The following is a 26,539-nucleotide window of genomic DNA, read 5'->3' on the forward strand; positions in this document are numbered from 1 at the left end:
GTTAAGACATGATGCTACTAAGGTCAAGGTTTCTGATTCTATACCCATTCCCATGCAGATCACTTAAATTATTAAAATTACACCCTAGGGCCTAAATCCTGCCCACATCACTTTATAGATCAAATAAGGCCCCTCTATCACCTCCTTGGCCCATAGGGAGGCCCCGTGCATGAACCCCGTGGTCCTGGGGCTTCGATAAAGTTTTCCTTTCATTGACTGGAGCAGTAAGTATATATATATGACCTAAATATACCAGTTAAAAGACAAAGAATGACAAAGTGAATTAAACACCATGGACTAATTATATGCTGTTGGAGGGGTTAAAAGAATAAATTTTCCTCCCACCTTGTAAGTTCTTCTGGCTGGGCTAATAATAAAATTAACAGAGATAGATTAACAGGAAAAACTATATAACGTTTATTATGGATGTGTACGCCATGGGTGCCACAAGATATGAGACCCCCAAACACATTGGAAGTTGAGGTTTATATGCCATTTTGGACAAAGGAAAAGGAAGGAATGGAGATCTGGGATTTCAAAGGGGAAGTAGGCAAGTCACAGGTAGACACGAAAACGACAATGGGACAGAGGAGCCTGCAGCAGAACAGGTTTTCACATGATCCTTCTTTGTCTACCATACTTCAAATAGGCTAAGGTGAAAATGCTAACCACTTCTGGTGTGGCACTGCCCAATTCAAATCAATTTTTTTGCTCAAATAAACTTAAAAATTTTTAATATGCCTCAGTTTATCTCTTAACAGTAGTCCCTCAAAATTGGTCAATGTCTTTTTCTCGGTATTTCTTGTTTCATTGCCTCTAATGATTAAAGGCCAGTGAGTGGTGAAAGCATCCTTGCCTGCAACTCACTACCGGAGTGTGTAAAAATAAAGTTAGCTTCACAGTGCTTCTGCCAGATGTATAAACATGTGTAGTTCTGTAAACTAGCCCTTGGGCTCTCCAACAAGAACCTCATGTTAAAGGTGGATTCAGAGACAAACAGCAGTCTGGGGGCAGGATTAGCTGACCTCAGTGTCCCCCTCCTTTATGCAGTAAAATAAAGGATTGAAGAAAGTCTACAGATCTGTGTCAATCTAAAGGGATTAAGCTGTTGGATGCCCCTACTTTTCCTACCCCAGCCACACAAAGTAGTGGTGCTTGGACAGTTTCTACCCAACCCACCTATCTTGAAAGCTCCTATTTCATCAATGAAAAATTATGTCTAACATCACTTATGCTAATTAACATAGTGTACCATCTCATTTTATCCATACAGATACCCATTGCCCCCCTTCTATATATGAGAAAATCGACGCTTAGAGCTTCCCCATTGATATCCTGTTATTAAGTGAAAGCAAGATGCTAACTCAGATACTCTCGGCCCAAATGCCTGCTCTTAACCATTTGTGACCCACTGTTTCTATGTTTAATAAACACTCCAGGCCCCTTCCCCTGGAGATTCCGATTCGGCAGGCCTGGAGGACCCAAAAATCTACTAAGCAACGGAACCTCCAAGAAGATTCTATGAATAGGCAAGTTTGGGAAATCCCACACTATGCTATGCTGAATCCCTAAAAATTATAACATAAATGTAACCTAAATGCTAATATAATATGTAACCTAAATTCATATATCATGGCTTTTAGATTTACTTTTTTTATAAAGATGAAGAATAGCAGATAGTCTTTAATCTTTTTATATTTTCCACCTTTTAGAAAATTGTTAGTGAACTCCATATCCACAGTCTTCCAGAAAACATAGCAAAACATAATATAATGGTCATATTAAACATAAACACACACACACACACACAGAGTAGCCCAGCCAGTGTGGCTCCCTGGCTGAGCATCAACCCATGAACCAGGAGGTCATGGTTCAATTCCCAGTCAGGGTTGCAGACTTGATCCCCCATAGCAGGAGTGCAGGAGGCAGCCAATCAATGATTCTTTCTCATCATTGAGGTTTCTATCCCTCTCTGCCTCTACCTTCCTCTCTCTGAAATCAGTAAAAACATATTTTTTAAAAAATTAAAAAATAAAGAAAGAAAAATAATGGCTAATAAGAATAACAATTTTTTCCTTTCATAATTTGCTTTAAAAATAACAGAAGTGATCTCTATTAAATAATTATTGAATATATTTAGGTAAACAAATATGGAAACAGTTAACATGTTAAATGTCAGACTAATGTTTCTAAAAAATCAAATTAAAAAATAATAAAGCTCTAGGAACTCTGTTAACTGTCCTTGATGCTGTTGGTGAAGAAGAAGAATGTTCCCTCTATCCTCCTAAATTCTTGGCTGAGACCCACCTCCCCATGTAATAAAAAACATATTAAGAGGAGAAAAATAAACAAAAGCTCAATATTCTGTATACCTCCTATATATAAGAGTTGGACTCAAGAAAACTGAGTAACGCCCAAGCCACCACTTTAAATACCATCTCCAGCTACAGATAAAATAAGATGTTGTGGTGAGGGGTGGGGGGGTGTCAGTTATGGGAGGTTATCAGACAAAGCAAGGTAAACAAGGATAAGAATGTTATTCAGACTTAGCTCATTGCCTCTCCATTGATGAGAGTTTCTAGAGATTTAACCCTCCTCCTCTTCCTGTTATGGAGAGGGAGACACCCTTAACAAATAAGAGATTTCCCTTATAAATGTAAATATCCCTGACAAAAGGGTAGCTTCTACTAATTGTTCAGAGCTTTTCAGGCATCTGCTGCTTCTTAAAAAATAATCAGCTCACAATACTCCTTATACCAAAGAGGTGTATTTGGGGTAGCAAATTATGTTCCCTTCACTGGTCAATTTTGTTAAACATACTGATATTATAAAAATTTTAATCTATATAGCTGTTGACTAAATGATCCTTTTCTCTGTATTTGGACAAAAATACAACTTCATCTATAAATTTACACACACACACACACACACACACACAGCATTTCTACGGAGAGCAACTTTCTTCCAGCTTGATTACCAGACATTTTCACTTTAACTTAAGAGTCTGCTATTTTTACACAAGACTATAATCATCCCCCAGTGTAAAATCACTATTCAGGCCATTCAACACTGTGTTGTTGTTGGTTTTTTTTTTGTGTGTGTGTGTGGTTTTTTTTTTACAAACAACTCCACAATAAAGGAAATGTTTTTAAACAGTGAATATGTAACAAGGCAACATGTGATTAAAATTCAATACATTATCTCTTTCACATTTTATTACTGCAGGTGCAGAACACAACTGTTCAGAGGCTTGCTAAGGGCAAAGTTCCCTTTCATTGAAAACAATTCTGTTTATACACCTGTGTTTACAAAGATTCTAAATGAAAAGACCTAGGAACAGATAATGGAACAAGAAATAACACTAAACATTGTCTTCACAGAAGCCTAAATCAGTCCTTCCCCCAAAGAAAGGAAGGAGAAAAATCCTTGTATCTAGCAAAGGTATCCCCAGAGATGCGTGTATTCTCAAAACTTTATGTGTAGTAATAAATGCATTAGATTATAAGGGGAAAATATTTTTATTAGCCCCTAATGGAGAAATAGTTACCAGGAGCAAGAATTAAGAATTTGCTTTGTGTCATTTGTTATATAGTTATCCTTTTCAATTCAACAGGTATGTATTAAGTACCTATTATTCATTCAACAAATATTTATTGAGAGCCTACCATATGGTATACAATGAAAAAAAAATCATGAGAAATTATGGGATAGGCCTTGCAAGATGTAAAAAAAAATGACATAGAAAATAAAAATGCTAAGTACAGCCTGTAATCCAATTACTAATACAAGGCATACTAAACACCAGCTACCCAAAATAATCCCCAAAACTATGACAATTCAAAGAGAAGTAAAGAGAGGTACACTGATGCAGTAAAAGCTTGTAGAGTGTCTTCCTTATGCCTGACACTATCCTATACCAACTCACTTGTTTGAATATTTTTCTTTTTTTTTTTAATTAAAAAATTTAAACACCCAAAGAGTGAGAATAGTACATTAAGTTCCCAAGCAACCATCACCCAGTTTCCACAATTATCCATGTTTTCTACCAATCATTTTATCTGTCATCTCATTCTTCCCCTCCCCTCCTATGTTAAAGGAAATCTCACATGTCGTATCATTTCATACTTATCTCTAACAGATAAAGACTTAGAACACCTGTGCACATATTATATTATTCTCACACAACAAATTACTACAACACTTAATTTCTTAAAAACAATTCAGATTCAGCCCTAGCTGGTTTGGCTCAGTGGCTAGAGCGTCGGTGTGCTGACAGAAGGGTCCTGGGTTCAATTCCAGTCAAGGGCACATGCCCGGGTTGCAAGCTCGATCCCCAGAGGGGGATGTGCAAGAGGCAGCCAATCAATGATTCTCTCACATCATGGATGTTTCTACCTCTCTCTCCCTCTTCTTTCCTCTATGAAATCAATAAAAATATATTTAAAACAAAAAGAAAAACAATTCAAAATTAAATTCCTTTTTACCATATAATACTATCTTATCATTAATGTTTTTCACCTACCCTATTTAATTTAATTTACTTACTGAATTTTTTACCTGCCTTATTTGACTTAATATTCTACCTGGACTTGGTTATAGAATTGAGTTCACTTTAAAGTTTCTCAAAACCACATTTTTTAAGTATATTTTTATTGATTCCAGAGAAGAAGGGAGAGAGAGAGAGAAACATCAATGATGAGAGAGAATCATTGATCATCTGTCTTCTGTATGCCCACACTCCTGCAACCCCCTACTGGGGATCAAGTCCACAACATGGGCATGTGCCCTGTTGGGGAATTGAACCGTGACCTCCTGGTTCATAAGTTGATGTACAACCACTGAACCATGCCAGCCAGGTTAATACAAATTCTTTCATGCTGAATCCATCTTTCCTTAGGAAGCTGCCTCATCCTTGGTGCCACCCATGCATGCTAGTTTGCAATGACTCTCAAAAGATGACATTGTGCTATATTGGTAATAATCACAAAAGCAAGTCTTACCCAGAGCCTGAAGGAAAGTGTGGATGATAATTCCCTTTCTGGTCTTGTTGAATCTATTTTTGGGATTTTATAATGCAGAACAAACATCTTCCAATAATGCCTCTTCTTCAACTCCTCAGGCTGTCATCTCTGCATTCCTAGAATGTGATCTTTCATGTTAAAACTGCAACCCCATTTTCCACACACCACCACAAGTGGGCAGATAAGGGGAAGAGGCATGGGCAGAGAGAGAGAGAAGAGCCCTCTGGAGCAAGGAATGTCCCCCTCTCTTCCGACATGGCTTAAGACGAACCAGGGTTCCTTTTCAGGTTTCCTTTTTTCCTTTCATTCATTTGTTCAGCAAATTTTGTTGAAAATTTCTTCTTGCCTGACACTGTGCTCTTTAGTTTTTCCACTGTTTTCTGACTTATTCGCCGCCCCCCCCCCCCCATTTTACTGAGATATAATTGACATAACAGTGTTGTAAAAGTTTAAGGTATAGAGTATAATGGACTGACTTGCACATATTATGAAATGATTACCACAATAAGTTTAGTTAATATCTATTATCTTATATAGATACAAAAAAGGGAAAAAATGTTTTTTCTTATGACGAGAAGTCTTAGGATTTATTTTCTTAATAACTTTCAAATACACCATACAGCAGTGCTAACTATAGTCATCTTGTTGTACATTATATCCCCAGTACTTATTTATCTTATAACTGGAAGTTTGTACTTTTGATCACCTTCCTCCAATTTTCCTCCCTCCCACCTCTGGTAACCACGAATGTGATCTATTTTTTTTTAATAATTTTTTTCTTTTCTTTCTTATTTTTTATTGAGATTCCACATATAAGTGAAATCACACAGAATTTGTCTTTGTCTGATTTATTTCACTTAGCATAATGCCCTCAAGGTCCATCCATGTTGTCACAAATGGCAGGATTTTCTTCTTTTTTATGGCTCAATAATATTCTATTTTATATTGTCAGGGCCCAGAGCAGGCCACACCAAAATATCCCACAATGACATATTGTTACCTGAATTAAAGTTATTTGACAGGCAGTGTAAGAAGAGTACATTAACCCTTCCTTGTCTCTTTGAATGCAGGAACTAAATCTCCCCTGTGAAAGGTGCCCAGAGTCAACCTCCTCACTAGAGCTAAGAGATCCATGGCCCAGGAGCCTGTATAAACAAACCTTGTCTCTTTATTAATTTACTACTTAGGCCAAACTTTGTTTGGATTCCTCACTAATGAATATCCAAACCTTAGATTCCTTTCTAATGAGCACTAATTTTTTTTGTGTCCTGTCAATTCTTCACAAAAGTATTGTTTCTTTGTCTAGAAAAGTATCAAATGCTGGCTGACTAGTTCATGGTTTCTCATTTCTCAGAGCATTATTGATGATTCTCCTATGTGTACACATTGTATGTTTTTTCCTCCTGTTAATTTGATCTTGTGTCAATTTTATTATTAGTTCAGCCATAAAAATTTAAGAAGGGGAAAATTCTCCCCTTTTCCTGACAATATGTATGAACTACTTTTTTCTTTATCCACTCATCTGTCGATAAATACTTAGGTTGTTTCTATGCCGTGGCTATTGTAAATAATGCTGCAATGAACATGGGGGTGCAAATATATCTCTTCGACATAGTGTTTTTGTTTTCTTTGGATATATTCCCAAAAGTAGAATTGCTGGATCATATGATAGTTCTATGTCTAGTTTTTTTGTTTTGTTTGTTTTCTTTTTACGAACTGCCATACTGCTTTGCATGGTGTCTGTATCAATTTACAGTCTCACCAACAGTGTTCAGGATTCCCTTTTCTCCACATCCTCACCAACATTTGTTATCGCTTGTCTTTTTTTATGATAGTCATCCCAAAAGGCATGAGATGATATCTCATTGTGGTTTTGATTTGCATCTCCCCAATGATTAATAATGTTGAATACCTCTTCATGTATTGTTGGCCATTCATATATCGTACGTGGAAAAATGTCTGTTCAAATCCTTTGCTCAAGTTTTAATTAGATTATTTGCTTTATTGCTATTTAGTTGTATGAGTTCTTTATATATTTTAGACATCAACCCCTTACCAGATATATGATTTGCAAATAATTTTTCCCATTGTAGGTTGCCTTTTTATTTTGATGATTGTTTCTTCTGCTCTGCAGAAGTTTTTTAGTTAGATGTAGTCCCACTTCTTTATTTTTATTTTTGCTTGTGCTTCAGTTATCATATCCAAAATCATTGCCAAAACCTCAAGAAGTTTTTTTTTTCCATGTTTTATATTAGGAGTTTTATGGTTTCTGCTCTTTAATCCATTTGAATTCATTTTATGAGTGATATAAGATAGGAGTCTCGTTTCATTTTTTACAAGTGAATATCCAATTTTCCCAACATCATTTACTAAAGAAACTATCTTTTCTCCACTAGGTATTCTTGTCAAATGTTTATAATATAGAATATTTCTTAAAATAATGTTTTCAAAAATATTAGATAAGTTATCATTAAATGTTAATTATTTAGAAAGCTGCTGTACCAAGACCACAAAATGTCATAAGGTACTAGATATATTGGTTTCCTAATTTCTCAACATAGAAATCAGTTTGAATTTAAACTGGTTTAAAATCTAATTTTAGTTATTTATTCCACAATTGCTTATGACAATATATAAAGTACCATGCTAAGGATTAGGAGGGGACTAAAACAGGAAACTAAAACATAGCCTGTGTTCTCAAGGAGACTATAATCTAATAAAAGTTCTAAAAACTTTACATAAGTAATGACAATGAAAAACTGAATGTGACTTATTATTAAAAAAATACAGATAAAATAATATTATGTCACCCATTGCTGTGGCTCAGTGATTGAGTGTGGACCTATGAACCAGGAGTTCAAGATTCAATTCCCGGACAAGGCACATGCCTGGGGTGCAGGCTCCAGCCTCAGTAGGGGGTGTACGGGAAACAGCCTATCAATGATTCTCTCTTGTCATTGATATTTCTATATCTCTCTCCCTCTCCCTTCCTCTCTGAAGTCAATAAAAATATATTTTTAAACAAGTAATAATATTATGTCTTGAGATCCCAGAAGAAAAGCACTATCAAGGTACATCAAGAAAGGCTTCAAGAAGTGTTTCAGTATCTCTGAGTTTCTTTCTATTTTGTTTGTTTATTTTGTCCTTTAGATTATACATACAAGTGAAATCACATAGTATTTATCTTTGTCAGACTTATTTCACTTAGCATAATACCCTCTTAGTCCATCCACACTATCACAAAAGCAAGATTTCATTCTTTCTTATGGCTTAGTATTATTCCATTGTGTGTACCAACTGGTAGTTACGAACTAGTCACAGAGATGTAAATTACAGCATTGGAAATATAGTCAATAATATTGCAATAAGTATTTGTGGGGCCAGGTGGGTACTTGAAATATCAGGGAGACCACTCTATAAAGTATATGATTATCTAACCACTATGCTGTACATCTGAAACCAATATAGCGTAGCACTGAATGTAAACTATAATTGAAAAATTGAAAAATAATAATAAAATTAAATAGAAAAAAAACAAATATTTCAGATGGGCTTTGAATAATGGACAGGATTATATGTAGGGAGATAAAGAGAGAGGTCATTTTAGTGAGAGCAAAGCTGTGCCTGGCACAGAGCAGGTCCCAACACATAGTTACTCAGCAAATGAACAAACAGGCATATGAAAAGGCATAGAAGCAAGCCAGTCCATAGCCCATGGGAGGTACAGGGAGCAGTTCATGTGGGTGAATGTGAATACGAAGGGAGGTTGTGGGGAATTAAGAAAAGTAGGCTGGAGCAATGGGTGATGAGAAGCTAGACAGAAGCCACACTAGAGCTGTGTTTTAGTGAGACAAAAACAGGACATGAAAATCTAAGGGCAGAGACAAGTGTTAGGAGCCACAGAATTGTGGGGCACATAACCATTGCCTACATCACAATGCATCGCCCTGCACTTTGGGTGTGAAGTACTAGAAACACCCTTTAATGTAATAGAATATGAAACACAATTGGATTTCCAATTTCCATCCAAATGTGAAACTAATCCTTCTACAATAGTAAAAATGACCTATGGTGTCAAAATAGAAGTGCACACACACACACACACACACACACACACACACACACACTACCACCTGGAGGAAAGAGCCATCACTATGACATCAGAGCACTTACCCTTGATCTCACATCCCAGTTTGGGGCTACTTTCCTGTTGCTATAATAGAAGTCCTGCCCCCATGCTTTCCTTTCCAAAAAGTCAATGTTTTGAGCCTCTACCAAATCCCCAGGCTGTAACTTCTATACATGGGAAATCACTATAAATTAATCTTTAAGTCAATAATTACAACACAATGATGCAATTTATAAAATGTCTTGACATATTATCTGGTTTGCTCATTATAATAGCATCTTTTGAGAATTGTCTTCATTTTACTCAAATCAGTAATTGGTAGATAAAGTTTATGGAAAGATCTTGAAATGTCATAGAGAAACTTGCTATATTTCTTTTATTTCTGACTAGAGGCCTGGTGCATGAATTGTGCACGGATAGGGGTCCCTCGGCGTGGCCTGAGGGGATTGGGCTGAAACCAGCAGTCCTACACCGCCTGCTGCGCCCAGTCAGTCCTGATTGGGAGAGGCTCGTGCCACCACAGCGGTGCTTGCCAGCTGTGAGCCCTGCATCTGGCACCCATCCCGAAGGGGGTGGTTGGGGGGGTGGGATGCCCTTGCCAGCACAGGATCCAGATCTATCTGCTAACATTCGCACTGGTTGTGGGGAGCCACCTGGTGGCTGCTTTTATATCGTTTCTTCCTTGCGGAGCATCTAGGGAGGGGAAGCAGCCATGGTGCCTGAGGCTGACTTCCAGGAGGCCAGATGTTGGACCTGTAGGAATACTGAGGGAGTAAGTGGCTGCTGTTGGGCTGGTGGACTGCTGGGATGAGTCAGTCAGCTGAGCGACGCTCCCACTGTGGGGTGCACTGACCACCAGGGGGCAGCTTCTGCATTGAGCGTCTGCCCCCTGGTGGTCAGTATGCATCATACTGACTGGTCATTTGGTCATTTAGGCTTTTATATATATAGATGGGCAAAAATGTATAGATTTAAAATGTCATTTAAATGAATAATCCTGCCACTTATACTTACAGTGAGATTCTATAATATCTATACCTACTTTTAACATGTTTTCAACTATATATCCTAAATTATAAATTGTCAAAGGAAGGATAGTACATACTTTATCAAAACCTAACAAAAAAAGTAAAAATGAAAATTATATATATATATATATATATATATATATATATATGGTAAATTATAATCAAAACACAGAGTCTTGACATATGTAACACAACCAAAATTTTATTTTTTTAAATATATCTGTATTGGTTTTTTACAGAGAGGAAGGGAGAGGGATAGAGATTTAGAAACATCAATGAGAGAGAAACATCGATCAGCTGCCTCCTGCACACCCCCTACTGGGGATGTGCCCACAACGAAGGTACATGCCCTTGACCAGAATCAAACCTGGGACCCTTCAGTCCCCAGGCCGACACTCTATCCACTGAGCCAAACTGGTTAGGGCCCAAAATTCTAAATGGCAAAGTCAAATGGAACGTCATAAAGATACCCCATAATTACGCTGTTTCTGATATAACTTTTTTAATAACTCTGGGGTGTCAGGTTTCCTAAAATGTGGGTATCAACTGGTTGTCTAGCCTTTATACTAGCAATAATTTGTACTTGCTTTCAGCAACCTTTGGAGAAAAGAATGTTTTTCAAAAAGCCAATAGAGAGAGAATGAGAAGAAGCCACAGACTTGAAGAAAACATTTGCAAAAAGCACCTGATAAAGAACTATTTTCCAAAATATACAGAGAACTCTTCAAACTAAATAACAAGAAAACAAACAACCTGGTATTTAAAAAATGATCCAGATATCTTAACAGATACTTCTCCAAAGAAAATAAACAGATGACATATAAAATGATGCTCCACATCATATATCATAGAAAAATGCAACTTACAACAACAATAGGATACCACTACACACCTATTAGAATACAGAAAATACACACCTAATAGAGTATTATGCTAAGTGAAATACTAGGTATACCAATTAATAATGTGGATTTTTTTCAATAGATGGAGTTACACATATGTTGATATATATGTGATTTGATATGTATGCCATCTTGTTGTATTGACAGTAAGCTTCAAAACTTCATATGTCAAATTTGCTGAAGGTGTTAATATCATAGATATTTTTACACTTAAAAATGTCAAATTTTGTGCCAAAAAAAAGAGCATTTGCGGGAAGTATTGATTCATTACTTTATTTTGAAGAAAAGTGCTGCTGAAAGTTATCAAATACTTCGGGAAGCTTATGGTGAACATGCTCTATCTCAAGATACTTGTGAACACTGGTTTAAATGCTTTAAAAGTGATGATTTCGATGTGAAAGACAAAGAACGTCCAGGTCAATCGAAAAAGTTTGAAGACCAACAATTACAAGCATTATTGGATGAAGATGCATGTCAAACTCAAAAAGAACTTGCAGAAAGATTAAACGTTGCTCAGCAAACAATTTCTGATCATTTACAAGCAATGGGAAAGATTTTAAAAGAAAGAAAATGGGTGCCACATCAACTGAACGAAAGACAAATGGAAAACCGAAAAGTCATCAGTAAAATGTTGCTTCATTGGCATGAAAGTCTTTTTTGCATCGAATTGTGACTGGCGATGAAAAGTGGATTTATTTTGAGAATCCCAAATGCCCAAAAGCATGGGTTGATCCAGGTCAACCATCAAGATCAACTGCAAGTCCAATTCGCTTCGGAAAGAAGACAATGCTCTGCGTTTGGTGGGATCAGGAAGGTGTGGTGTATTATGAGCTCCTAAAACCAGGTGAAACCATTAATACTGATCGCTACCGACAACAAATAATCAATTTGAATCGCTCTTTGATCGTGAAATAACCAGAATGTGCCAGAAGACACGGCAAAGTAATTTTGTTTCATGATAACACACCATCACACTTCAAAACCAGTTAAAGACACGTTAAAAGATCTTGCCTGGGAAGTATTAACCCACCCGCCGTATTCACCAAACCTTGCTCCTTCAGATTACCATTTGTTCCAATCGATGGCACACACACTTTCTGAGCAGCACTTCAAACCATACAAAGAAGTGGAAAATTGGGTCTCTGAATGGTTTGCCTCAAAACAAGAAAAGTTCTATTGGAACGGTATCCACAAATTACCTGAAAGATGGGGAAATGTGTAGCTAGTGATGGACATTACTTTGAATAAAGCACTTTTGATGTTTCTCTTGAAATTATCACGTTTTCTTTAGTTATAAAATCCGCCATTATTACCCAGTACACCTAGTAAGTCAGAAGGAAAAGGACAAAAACTGCATGATTTCACTCATGTGGACTATAAAACAAAAAGTAACAAACAAACTAATAAAAGAAAAAACTCATAGATACAGACAACAGAATGGTGGTTACCAGAGGGGAAATGTGATGGGGAAGAGATAAATGGGTAAAGGGGCCAAATAAAAGGTGACTGAAGGAAACTAGATGTTGGGTAGTGAGTACACCAATGTCATATTATAATGTATACCTGAAAATTGTATGATGTTATTAACCAATGTTACCCCCAATAAATTTAATTTTTTAATTAAACATTTTTAATCACAAGTTGAAACCAATCACTCAATTATACACTTTCATTTGAAGTTACTAAGCTATTATTCCAAAGGCTGAAATTACTCATTTTAAGCAAAAAAGTACTAAATATGAACAGTGTTTTCTTTAACATACAAATATTAACACTACTAATGGCCTGGTGCACGAAATTCTTGCATGGGTAGGGTCCCTAGGCTTGGCTGGTGATCAGGGCCGATTGGGGCCTTCTGGCTGCTGACTGGGGCCTCTCTTCCACAGCTGCCGGCTGCTGGCCGGGGCCTTCCTTTGTTCTGTGCTGCCCCCTGGTAGTCATTGCACATCATAGCAAGAGATCAATCTCCTGGTCTCCTGGTCGAACTCCCAATGGGACAATTTGCATATTAGCCTTTTATATATATATAGATATTTTTTACTCTTAAACACTTTAATACTCCATTTTAAATCTTCTTGAGGTTGGGAAATGCATATCCATTAAGGAAGACAATCATCATCCCAATTAACTGAGATGACTTTAACTAGGTATTTGATAAAAGAGTGAATAAACAGATGGGTGGATAAGTGCATGTATCAAGGTGCTGTTTCTTGATGTTCATAATCCACCATATAACTGAGCTATATATCCACATGTTACTGTATTCCTCAGAATCTCCATGGGCAACAGCTACTGGAAAACAAGTCCCTATTTCCCATACTGCACACTGTCTGTGCCCACACATCTCATAGTTATTCTATTTAATACAAATCCTTTAGCTCTCGCTCCATAAGCAAGGTCCATAGCACCATACTTGCCAAATCAATATGAATCTCTCTCTCCTCTGTGCTTCTGGAATATGTTGTTTATACTTCTCTTGTACCAGTTGGCACATTCTGCTTTATGCAATAGATTTATTTGAATTTCTGAGTTACTCTCCTCTCTGTATTGTAAGTTCCTTAACAAAGGGATTTTTCACATTTAACTTTTATCCCAACACCTGTCATGCAAAATACATTCACTTAGTAGTAGCTTATAACAAACATATATTTACTAGAGGCCCGGTGCACGAAATTCGTGCACGGAGAGGGGGTATCCCTCAGCCCAGCCTGTACCCTCTCCAATCTGGGGCCCCTCGAGGGATGTTCAACTGCCTGTTTAGGCCCGATCCCCCAGGATCCTAGGGGATCGGGCCTAAACGGGCAGTCAGACATCCCTCTCACAATCCAGGACTGCTGGCTCCCAAACTGCTCACCTGTCTGCCTTCCTGATTGCCCCTAACCGCTTCTGCCTGCCAGCCTGATCACCCCCTAACCACTCCCCTGCCAGTCTGATTGATGCCTAACTGCTCCCCTGCCAGCCTGATTGCCCCTAACTGCCCTCCCCTGCAGGCCTGGTCCCCCAAACTGCTCTCCCCTGCAGGCCTGGGTGCCCCCCAACTGCCCTTCCCTGCAGGCCCGGTCACCCCCAACTTCCCCCCTCTGCCGGCCTGGTCACTCCTAACTGCCCTCCCCTGAAGGCTTGATTGCCCCCAACTGTCCTCCCTTGCAGACCTGGTCCCTCCCAACTGCCCTCCCTTGCAGGCCTGGTGCCTCCCAACTGCCCTCCCCTGCTGGCCATCTTGTGGTGGCCATCTTGTGTCCACATGGGGGCAGGATCTTTGACCACATGGGGGCAGCCATATTGTGTGTTGGAGTGATGGTCAATCTGCATATTACTCTTTTATTAGATAGGATAGAGGGCTGGTACAGGGGTGGGGGCCAGCTGGTTTGCCCTGAAGGGTGTCCTGGATCAGGATGGGGGTTCCCTTGGGGCGTGGGGCGGCCTGAGCAAGGGGCCTGTGGTGGTTTGCAGGCCAGCCACGCCCCCTGGCAACCCAAGCGGAGGCCCTGGTATCTGGAATTTATTTAATTTTGTAGCCTGGAGTGGAGCCAAGTCTCTTGCTCGCTCCATGGCCAGCAGCCATTTCTATTGGGGTTAATTCACCTTTTATAATTGAAACTTTGTAGCCTGGAGTGGAGGCCTAGGCCAGCCAGGGCAGGTTGAAAGCTTGGCTTCCTCCGTTGCCGGGGGCAACCCTGGCCTGCTCTCTCCAGCTCCGTGGCTGCCTCCATTTCTGTTTGGATTTGTTTACCTTCTATAATTGAAACTTTGTAGTTTGAGTGGAGGCTTAGGCCTGCAAGGGCAGGCAGAAAGCTTGACTTCCTTCGTTGCCTGGGAAACCTTACTTTCTGTGGCTGTAGCCATCTTGGTTGGGTTTGTTTGCATATCTGCTCCTGATTGGCTGGTGGGTGTGGCTTGTGGGCATGGCTTGTGGGTATAGCAGAGTTAGGGTCAATTTGCATCTTACTCTTTTATTAGGTAGGATTTGAATTGTAAAAGTGTTATAATTAGTGTTTAATAAGCAAAGAGTAAGAACTGTATGTTGATTCAGACTATTAATCAGAAATAAGGTGCAGAAAACTTGGGACAATTGAAATGACCATTAGGAGATTCTGCATAGGCAAGTGGTCTCAAATAGAGAGGCAGCTCAGTATGAGACTTAAAGCATTGTCACTAGATTGCCTGGGTGTGGATCCTAACTCTTCCATTTCCCAGCTGGGTGAGTTGCTTAACCTCTCTATGACTAAGTTTCTTATTCCATATAAGGGGTCTAATACAGCCCTTAAAACTCACAGGATGATTTATGAAGAATAGATGAGATAATACCTGCATAGCATTTATTTTAATACCTGTCATATTGTCATAGAGAAAGCAAACCACTGCACAGAATACACCATAAACTGATAGTGAATTATTATTAATTCAACATATAGCTGCTCTCTCTTATTCTTTACTATGAAGTAAAAGAAGTCTAAATTATAGAATGCTAAAGAGAAACTAGGCAAAGAGAAATTTTATCCTAGAAAATAATGCTCAAAGGTTCAACACATCTTTGCTTGATAAGCTTTCCAAGAATCAGATGACTTCATAGCAACAAAACAGTAACCAAAAAATAAAAAGGTGAAAGAAGTCATATTTCTACTACCCTGACAAATTAAAAGTGCATAGTACGTAACCCAGATTCTTAAAATACTTTTCTTTGAATAAACAAGTAAGAAATGTACCATGTTCCTACAAATCAGATAAATGCCGTAGCATGTTAATTGCTGATTTTAATTTTAAAATATTTTATATCCCATTTATCTATCTGGATATTCCCAGAATTATTTTTATTAAGAAGACAAAGATTCAGATTAAGTTAACTCTAAACAAACTTTAATCAGTGATAAAATTAAATAAGTAATGATTGAGAACAGTTAAGAATCAGTGAATTAAGCACCAAATTATTCATATAAGTTGCTATGCAAATTCCTACAGTTATATTATCATTTTATGATTACCTTGATTGTAGAAATTTTCAATATCTACAGGCCTTTCATTAGTCTAGATGCTCAAACTCAAAAACTTCCTTGAATTGTAAAGCTTTTAAGATTCATGAAGCCACCACTCAATTGTCCTAATTATGGATCAAATGGCCAAAGGAAAGAATTATCCTGTGCTGCTCTGGCAGAGGGGAGCAACTTAATTATGACACATATTCCAAAACATCACCAAATTTTACCGTCAACCTGGTCCTCATTCATGTAACACATATTCCCTTGTTTTCCTAGTGGAGATTATTACTTTTTGGAGCTCATTCTAATTCCTAACATTAACAAAATCTGCCAGTCTCAATGGAAAATACTCCTAAATGTATAAAACTTCTCCTTACAATAGAAAAAAAAAGAGCCAAGAAAGTCAAGGTTTGTTTCTGCCTTTGTCACTAACTCACTGAAGGAATTTACGCTAATAACTAAAGTCTCGGTTTCTTTATCTGTGAAAATAGAAACCCTCCACCTTCCTGTGATTGAGATAATTTAGTTCCATGCCTAACCATATAACAGTAGCTAGGATAATTTCCTGAATTATCATTATAGATTCAGAAAGCTCAGAACAGGAAGACCACATGTCACTAATTCTTATGGATTTAGGAGACCAGAGATACTCAGGGGAACACCAGGTAGCCCTCTGATCTCTGCCTCTGCTGAATCCTAACTTCCATCCTTGGATAGACACTCCTGACTACCCTCTCGGCAACTCCAAAAGAGTGGAAACGACATGCATAGAATCTCAGAGTTAGAAGAGTTTCAAGAAGAGATATAGGGAAGGTCCCTGCACGGAGGTGGACAGACAACCACTCAAGGCAGATGGTGTTAAAGGTCTCTAAGGATCAAACTCCCCCATGTTCCTTGGTTACCTGTTTCAATGTTTAATCCCTACTTTATAGTTATGTCCATCTTTATGACCAACTGAACTATTTCTCTTGCTACAATTTAAAAGTATTTCCTTTTATTTGGTCTCCTGTGGAAGTAAAGAACATCTGTTCTGCATCTTTCATATAATAACCTTTCAAATACTTGAAGACAGTTAAATCACCCCTTGGCCTTTCCTTCTCCAAGTTAAACAGTTCTGATCCCACTGAGCCCTCTCTTAGGAGCTAGTCCCCATTCCTTACATCACTTTTGCTGATCTTCGCTGGACCTTCTCCAGAGTCTCCATGTATTCATTGCCAAATGAAAAGACCAAAATCGAACACAGCAATAATGCCAAATAAAGCAGAAGGATTACTTTTCACTTCTGTATCCCTCTCTTGATAAAACATTCCAAGTGGTGTGCTTGCCCTTTTTTCCAAAAATATATTGCTCTTTCTAATCCTCTTTGCTTTGTAATCATATATACTATCATCTTGTGGTACCTTTCTCCAAGGCTCATATCAGATTTCAGGTGCTTCAAATAATCCATCCCTGTGAGTAAGGGCCAAATTTAGAAGCAAACAGCTTCAGAACATTTTTCTACCTTCTATAAAACTAAAATAGAAAAGCTGTGAAAACAATATCAAAATTCACACAATCCACAAAATAACCAGCAACCTTTATATCTTGATGACATTTTGAAAACATGTTTTCTTCATATGTATGTAGAAATTCAGTTTCTTCTTAAGTAAGAATGATATAATCTGACAGACTTTATAGCAGTATTGTGTAAACAAATAATAACAAAAAATGAAAAGGTTAAATTTTAAAAAGAATTTATCAATGAATTTGTGAAAATGGTGAGTCCTTAGGACATTTTAAATGAGTTTTGCAATTTTGATCTACAGTCCACTTTATAATAATACACATTAAACATACATTTTTTTAAAAAATACCTGCTTGATTTAAATGCCTAAGTATATAATTACACATAGAAGTAAGTTTTTAAAAGATACATGCAGGTATAGATTTTGGTGATGTAATTTTTTAAAAATAATGCAGGTTCAAATTGCGTGAGTTAAGCCACAGTGCTCAGGTAAGACCCTGGGTTTCATACCTAGGATTCATTGTCAACGCTGGATAAACATTAGTGTTGCAAATTGAATGACAAATTATATTACTACTACCTTGTCCACAGTACATCTAGCACTCTTAAATCCTGAATCAAAAATCCATATATTAAACTAGTAGTTGAGAACCTACTATTTATCAGGCACTATGATTGACTCTGATGAGACAGTGGTGAGCAAGAGAAAAAGGATACCTGCTCATATGAAGCTGACATGGAGCTGAGGAAAAAGACTGCATATATTTACCAATCAATCAATCAATCAATCAATACAAACAAAAATAAGACCTCAGGGGGGGAAAAAATAGAGCAATGTTATGGCCAGTGACTGGTGGCTGGTTTTGACTGCCCGTCTAGCGATACCTCTATTGAGAGTTGACATATGCACTGAGGTCTGAATGACAAAAAGGGCACCAACCACAAAATGATCAGGCAGGAGAATTTTCCAAACTAAAAGAACAGTCAGCCGAAACCGGTTTGGCTCAGTGGATAGAGCGTCGGTCTGTGGACTGAAAGGTCCCAGGTTCGATTCCGGTCAAGGGCATGTACATTGGTTGCGGGCACGTCCCCAGTGGGGGATGTGCAGAAGGCAGCTGGTCGATGTTTCTCTCTAAACATGGATGTTTCTAGCTTTCTATCCTTCTCCCTTCCTCTCTGTAAAAAATCAATAAAATATATTTTTTAAAAAAAAAGAAAAGAAAAGAACAGTCAGTGCAGAGTCTATGACAAGAACAAGATTTGTGTTCACAAAGGAAAAAAAATCAGAACTATTAGTTAATATTGAAAAAAAAAAGAGGAAAAGGATTGAAAACAGTAGAATCATTTTGAACCTATCCATAAAGGCTTTGGATTCCACAAACAAATCATTGCTTCTACTCTAGCCCCTTTTGTTTGAAGATTATTAACTTGTTACAAAGAGCAACAACTATTAAAGTGGAATGGTTTGTTGCGCCTATGTAAATAAATTGCATTTATTTATTTATTGCTGTTGGCTTTTCCAAAACTATTTAGAATTAAAATCACAGAAAAAATTTAAAGGAGTACAAATTTATTCTTAGGTGGAGAAAGTTTGTTATTGCTGTCTAAATCCAGGTGCAAAAACATTTTTGCTAATGTTACAAATTCACTACTTAAGAGAGAAAAGCTACCCAAACACACCTGCACCTTTTCAGAACTGATTTAATATTGTGTTAAAGTAAACATATTAAGGACATGAATGTTTAGTCATCAAAAAGTTCTACTGCTCAATTTAGTACTTAGAGTGAATGAGAAAAAAAGCTATTTGGATTCTGATAAAGATAAACCTGCATTTCAAGACTTCCTTTCCAAACTCAATATTATCAGGTAATATTCGGTGCTTATGATTTCACTTTACTATGTGCTTGGTCATATGACTTACATGATTGAGGATATATAAAATATAATTAAATAAGTAAATACCAAAAAAAAAAAAATCCCACAAATTTTAGTACTAAATGTCTGAAATTTAATATGTGTTCAGTAATGTTAGTAATTTTTGTTATCATTTCAACAATGGAGGCATAAAGTAAAATTGCCTCTAACCAACTCAGCCAATGTGGTACCAGAATATGAGTTACCCAGACAATAGGTCTTGATTTCTCAAGGACAGAATCAAACTCTTTGCTCTCACATAAACATGTTCACCAGAGTCTTGTTATTCTACTCATCCCTGATACCTTGGCACATGTATTCCACTTATCCTTCATTCCTGAGATACTGTTGAGTTTCTGCTCTAGTTTTTGGCCACTCTAACCACAGGTCTCATGCCTAGACTACAAATTTAGAAACAGCTGGGGATTTGCCTTGTGTTTTAGTTCCACTCCTAATGATAATGGACTGTATGATAATGGAGTGTGTTTTAATAAATCTTTAGACTCTTAAAATGGGGCTTAAAAGAGGCTGATTTAACCCCTGAGGTGAAGTAGGAGACTTGGATGGTGAAGGTAGTTAGAACATAAAGTTCTGGACAGAGTTGTTTGTTATGATGATATCAGGTAAAAGTGGTTAACAGATAATATTTGTTAAAAAAGAGAGAGAGAGAGAGAGAGAGAGAGAGAGAGAGAGAAAGAGAGACAACCCATAAAAGTTACCAAACTGAATCCAACAATGAATACTTAAGATAATAAACATGACCAAGTTGAGCTTACCCCAGGAATGCATGGGTAGTTCATTATTAGAAACTAGAAGCCTGGTGCATGAAATTCATGCACAGGAGGGTCCCCTCAGCCCAGCCTGCACCCTCTCCAATCCGGGACCCCTCGGTGGATGTCCGACTGCTGGTTTAGGCCTGATCCCCGGGATCCACGGGATAGGGCCTAAACCAGCAGTCGGACATCCCTCTCACAATCCAAGACCGCTGGCTCCTAACTGCTCACTTGCCTGCCTGCCTGATTGCCCCTAAGTGCCTCTGCCTGCCGGCCTGATTGCCCCTAACTTACCCCCCACAGGCCACTGGCCTGGTTTCCCCCAACTTCTTCCCCCCCACCAGCCTGGTCACATTTAACTGCTCCCCCCACCGGCCCTTTAACTGCTCCCCCCACCGGCCTGGTTGCCCCCTGGTTCCCCCCTGCTGGCCTGGTCACCCCCAACTGCCACCCCCCCTGCCAGCCTGGTTGCCCCATGCAGCCATCTGCTCAGTCATTTGGTTGTCCCTCACTAACCCCCCTGCCGGCCTTGTTACCCCAGGCAGCCTGCTGTTCAGTTGTTACTGTGACAGAGTCCTGGACAATTTGCATATTCCTCTATTATTAGTATAGATTCCTTAAATATCTTTCACCACTTTAATGGGGGGGGGGGAGATTGTATAATCATCTATCTCAGTAAACTGAATATAGTCTTTTTCCATGTCAAGCACAAACACACACACACATGCACACACATGTACACTCACACACACACACACACACATACACTCATACTACTATAAGTGAGGAAACAGTGGACACTATCCTTTCAAAATGAGGAGCAACACAAGAAAGCTCATTATCAGCACTTCCAGCCACCCATATACTGGAGTGCCTCACAAAGACAATAAAAATTTTAATCAAAATAATTGAAAGATAATAAATTATTATTATTTTCAAATGATAGAGTTATCTACATTAAAATCCCACACTCCCAAATAATCTACTACACAATGACTTTTCTAGAAAGTGTATATTTAAATAAATGTATGAGAGGAAGAAAGCAAGGGAAATAAATATTCTAAGATAGGTGTATGAGGGGGAAGACAAGGGTGACTGAAAATGGGATAATAAAAAAGGAAAACACTAAAAATTGTTTTTCATTAAAGAGGAGTCCAGGGAGCATTTGAGATCTTTGCTCCCCAGCATATGTGGTCAGTTTGACTCAAACCTATAAAACTTTTTAACAAATGAGGAGTCTTGAAGGCACTGATGGCAATAGCATTCTATGCAATGAGGAGTACAATCAACTCAACTCTATGTTCCTGAGGTCTTCAAATTTAAAAGGGAGTGGGAGGCAAGTCATCAAGTTTGTTTTCTGAAACAAATACCTTCAACATTCTTGGCTCATGTATTAATTTTTTGAAGAATTTCCTTCCCTCCCTTCATCACATCTCCTAAATCATGTATGAAACTTTTTGTCCTGATTGACCACTAGATTTGTGTTCTTCCTCTCATCTCTTAATATGGTTACTACAGCCAGTGGACTTCTTTCAAGCTCACCAGCATTCAGAAGATTACAATAGTTAAAAATGCAGACAAAAGGAGCTCTGAGGCACCAACAGATTGTGAATAAAACATTGCGAATTGAATGCCAGACTCTTTACAAAGTCAATGCTGGTTTTCTAAAATCAACATCATTCAAAAACTTATGAGTAACATAGAAACTACTGAATAATTTTGCTTTTAATTTTCATCATAATCCTCACCAGAAAGAAAAACAAAAAAAACAACAACAACAACAAAAAAAAAACACAACAGCATATGTCCCTACGCCTAGTAGGCATTCTTTACGGTGTATGTCCTGGGTAGTAGAAAAGATAGGTAAGAGGTAATAGAAAAGATATATGTGTTTGGTGTGTGTGTGTGTGTGTGTGTGTGTGTGTGTGTGTGTGTGTGTGTGTTTGTCTGGGGTAGAGAGATTGCAAGGAATGGACCTGGAGAGCATTATGCTAAGTGAAATAAGCCAGTCAAAGACAAATACCATATGATTTCACTCATATGTGGAATCTAATGAACAAAATGAACTAACAAGCAAAACAGAGACAGACTCATAATAGACAGCAGGCTGACAGCTGTCCGGGTGGAGGGGGCTGAGGGTGGGGGATTATTGAGCAAAAAATAAAAGAAAAAAGAAAGGGAACAAACTCATTGACACAGACAACAGTGCGGTGATTGCAGGGGCTGGCAGTTGAGAAGGGTATCGGGGGATAAATGGTGATGGATAAAGACTTGACTTTGGGTTGTGAGCACAAAATACATTGTACACATGATGTGTTGTAGAATTGTGCACCTGAAACCTGTGAGATTTTTCTTAACCAGTGTCACCTCTTTTTAAAAATGTAAATAAATCAGCAGGGCAGGGAGGGAGGGAAGCGGGCTGTGTGAGGCGGCTGGGACTGGAGAGAGGGAAGGAAGGAGGGAGGGAGGGAGGGAAGGAGGAAAGGGAGGGAGGGAGGAAGGATGGGGGAGAGGGAGGGAGGCAGAAGGGCGGGAGGCCCTGGCTCGGTGGTGGAGACACAGGTGTGCACCCAGGTGTGCGGATGCGGTCCCTGGGGAAGGGCTAGGCTCACCCCGCACCCCGGGTTCGGTGGCGGCAGCTGCTGCGCTGTGCAGGCAGGAGTGACCTGGGCCATCCTCTCTCCTGGAAACAGTTACTGATGCAATGATCTTTAAAAAGGATCTGGTGTAGTCACATTGTCCCTTTTTAAAAAATGATAATTCTAGAACTTAAAGCGAGGTCTGGGAAGTCATTCAAGCCAAGTCTAAGGCTGTCACTTAGGGCTGGGGTCACACTGTGGTTGCACGGGGAGACTGGGCCTCCTGTCACAAGAGCAGGATTTTTCTTGCCACGAGATGCTGCTGATATGCATGCTTTAGAGCTCACTTTACCACTGTTTGAATCCATGCGTGCTTTATTTTGCAGGGAGCGGAAATTGACTCAACGAGTAATATGAAGTCCAATAGAAGCCCACTTTTTCTTATGTCAAGTCAGGGAAGAAAAAGCAAACCATCACTGTCTTCCCTCAGGGATATCCTTTGTTTTATTTCCTGAGACACCCAGCTTTTCCAATACTCATGATGCCAGGAGGGAAATTGCCCTTAAGAAAAAGACCCCATAGAAATCTGTCAAGCAGCAGAACTAAAAAAAAAAAAAAAAGAATCGAAGTCCATTGTTTTGTTTTCCAACAATGTGCCACCCGCTAAACTTGCCTGCCGGGTGTGTAATCAAATGGTGCCCCTCTATGACTTAAACCGGCACCTCGATGACATGTGTGCTAACCACGATGACATCACTCCAGTGGCCCCCGGACCCTGCGGCTTCACAAATGCAAATGTGTCCCCCGTAGAAGTAACCGATACTGCCTTAGAATATGTAACACCAGAGAGGTCGTCACCATCCAAGACAAACTTAACCCCTGACCAAAGCGACTCAGCTGGAACGGGCTTACAAAAGCAGATCAGTCCCTACTTTAAAAGGGCTGATGACCTGGTGTGCCAAACCAAGATACTGAGCTGAGAGCTCGGAACGTCAAAGTCGTTTCTTGGGGAAGCCTGTTGTGTAAATTATCCAAAAGATACATAAAGGCGAGAAGATCCATAGAGAAGAAGGAGGCCTTTGCCCATCATACTTCACCGAGTGCCGCAGCCACAGTGGTCAGGATGGTTGAGAACTGTGCAGAGATGGAGGACAAGGATCAGGTTTGGGGAACAGTTCCCAAAAGGAAAACAGATTTACCTGTGATTCTCTTACAGAACAAAATATTGTCGAAGACTCTAAGCTAATGGTAGCTGTGAACCCAAGGTCTCCCCAGGACTGTGGGAGGTCCACCCTCACTCCTGCCTTCCCAGATAATGCTCCTGTGTTATCCCTGGAAATAACTCCTGGGAATAAAGTGCCATCTACTCCGGAGGACAGTCTTGCAAAGCAGGAGAGTAGCAAACAAGGAGATGGTGAAGGTGTTGAAGCATGTGAGGCCGGTATTGGTGAAGAAATCAAAATGGCTGTGACTTCGGAATCGAAAACACAGTTGTCACATTGAGAGGCACAATCTCATATTTCTACGCGTGACACTTCTGAGTGGAGTAACATCCAAAAATGTCCTCTAGAAGGTGACAGTGGCTTAAAGAATGAAATCGCTTGCGAGGTTCTTAGCTGTGATGTTCCTGGTGAAACAATCCCAGCGCCGCCCAGTCACCCTACTACCTTCGGAGTTTCCTGGTGGTGCTGGGAGCCGTCTTTGAGAATGAAGATGACGGGATGCTCTTCGATGAGCAGGAGAAGGGAAATGTCATTAGTTATCAGATAGTGGTCCGAAGTTATACGTCAGACTTTTCCAATGTAAATTCAGCTGGATTCAGATGCATACACTGGAATATGAAGAGATCGCCCTGGACTTAATGCCTGTGGTTGGAGAATTGGAGCCAGCAGGCTTTCTGCAGACAGAATCCGAATTGCAAGAACTCCCTGCAGTGCTTGAACTACTTTCTGCTCCTGAACTAAGAACCCTGGCAAAGACCTTCCGCTTGGGGAGCCCCAGCGGGCAGAAGCAGCAGCTGGTTGAGGCCGGCCTTGCTCAACCTGTCCAGACAGCCCTCCGTCTGTATTTGGGGCAAGAACCCACCCGGAATCGAGACAGTGATCTTAAAAAGAGCCAAGGACTTGGCGGGCCCATCCCTGAGAGTGCGTAGAGGTCCCCGGTGGTGTTGACTGATTCCCCAAAGAGGTAGGAAGCCGCCTGTGGGGGGCAGGGCCAGCTCTCTACCGTGTTGCTGGTCTACCTGGGCCGTGGCCTTCCCTCAGTTCACGGTCAGTCGGAAAACCCGGTCTTCCAGGACACAGACGACCTCAGCAGGTATGCAGCCTCCGCCCACCTGCTGAGTGACATTTCTGCTGCAATGGCAATGACTGCCGGGAGCTGGAGGAAACTAAGGAGCTCTCCCAACCTGCCAGGAGGGATCGGAAAGAGCTGGAGGAGCTGGAGGAGCTGGTGTCGGACCATTACAGACCACCCTTCCCTGAGGTACCACGAGGGTTTGCCTCTCTTTCCGCGGGGCTTCACCGTTGGGTGGATTTACACCAGGATCCTGTCTCAGCCGTGGAAATCTTGCAGCGACTCCACAGGTATGAGGAAGCAGTCAGGGAACTTGAGGACCTTTTGTCCCAGAAAGTCTATTGTCCCCACAGCAGAGGCCGATGGTGGGACGGGCTGGCTCTCAACCTCCACCAGCACTTAAAACGCCTCGAACCGGCTATGGAGCGCATCACAGATCACAGACGGGCTGGCGGACCCCAGGTGGGGACGGGCATCGCCTGTCGCTGTATCAGACAGCCGTGCACCTGAAGGCGTCCCCAAGCTGCCCGAAGTCACCGTGCAGGATGTGAAGCCCGGGGACCATCACGGCCGGCTGTGCCCGCAGCTCGGGACGGGCAAGTGCATGGTTGTGATGCAGGCCGGAGGGCCCCGCCCCCGCCACAGTCCTGTGCTCCGAGCAGGAGCTGGTGCTGGACCAGTACACACACAGCGGCTTGGACCAAGGAGTTCACGGGGAAGGGTCCGCCTTTAGGGCGCCGTTTGGCCTCCTCCTGTGGGACGTCATCTTCATGGAGGGGACACCAGACGTCTTCAGAAATGCCTAGCAGGCATTCCCGCTGGACTTGTGCACAGACAGCTTCTTCGCCAGCAGGCGGCCCGCCACCGAGGCCAGGCTGCGGGTGATCCAGGCTGCCCCGCCCACGTCTGCAAGCCGCCGCAGGCCCAGGGAGCGCTTTGCTTCTCTGAAGCAAGCCGAGGACCGGCCTCGGCGCGGTGTGCCGGCACCTGGCTGCGACTACCGCTCAAGCTGGTGGAAGTCAAAGGCCCCGGTGACCGCCTTTCCCATAAGCTGGTGATCTGGCTGGATGCGCTGCAGAGGCTGGGGGCCGACGTCGAGGTCTGCCACGTCGCTGCAGTTGGAGCTAAGAGCAAAGGCCTGAACTAAGAGCTGTGGGGTTGGGAGTCTCTGGTCATACAGGAGTCTACGATTCTCAAAAGCATGAGTGTAATTATATTTCATTTAATTTTGATTTTGATGTTGTCAGTAATAAATCTGATGGTAAAATTAAAAAAAAAAATGTAAACAAGAAAACAATTCCTGGGAAGAAAAGAGTATTAGCTAGGTAAGACATTTTGAATAAAAGTGAGAGTCAAGAAGATTCAAGGTTCCTTGAGCCTTATAACCTATTATATTATGAGAACCTTGCTAAGATCTA

At 40.3% G+C, this 26,539-nt stretch overlaps 1 pseudogene; it reads left to right on the forward strand.

Annotated features, from left to right (window-relative positions):
* The first annotated feature begins 23,364 nt into the window (after nucleotides 1–23,364).
* LOC114232238 (fanconi-associated nuclease 1-like) lies at nucleotides 23,365–26,268 on the forward strand (annotated as a pseudogene).
* The last annotated feature ends 271 nt before the right edge of the window (nucleotides 26,269–26,539 follow it).

Source organism: Eptesicus fuscus, chromosome 2, assembly GCF_027574615.1.
Source record: "Eptesicus fuscus isolate TK198812 chromosome 2, DD_ASM_mEF_20220401, whole genome shotgun sequence".
NCBI classification, from domain to species: Eukaryota; Metazoa; Chordata; class Mammalia; order Chiroptera; family Vespertilionidae; genus Eptesicus; species Eptesicus fuscus.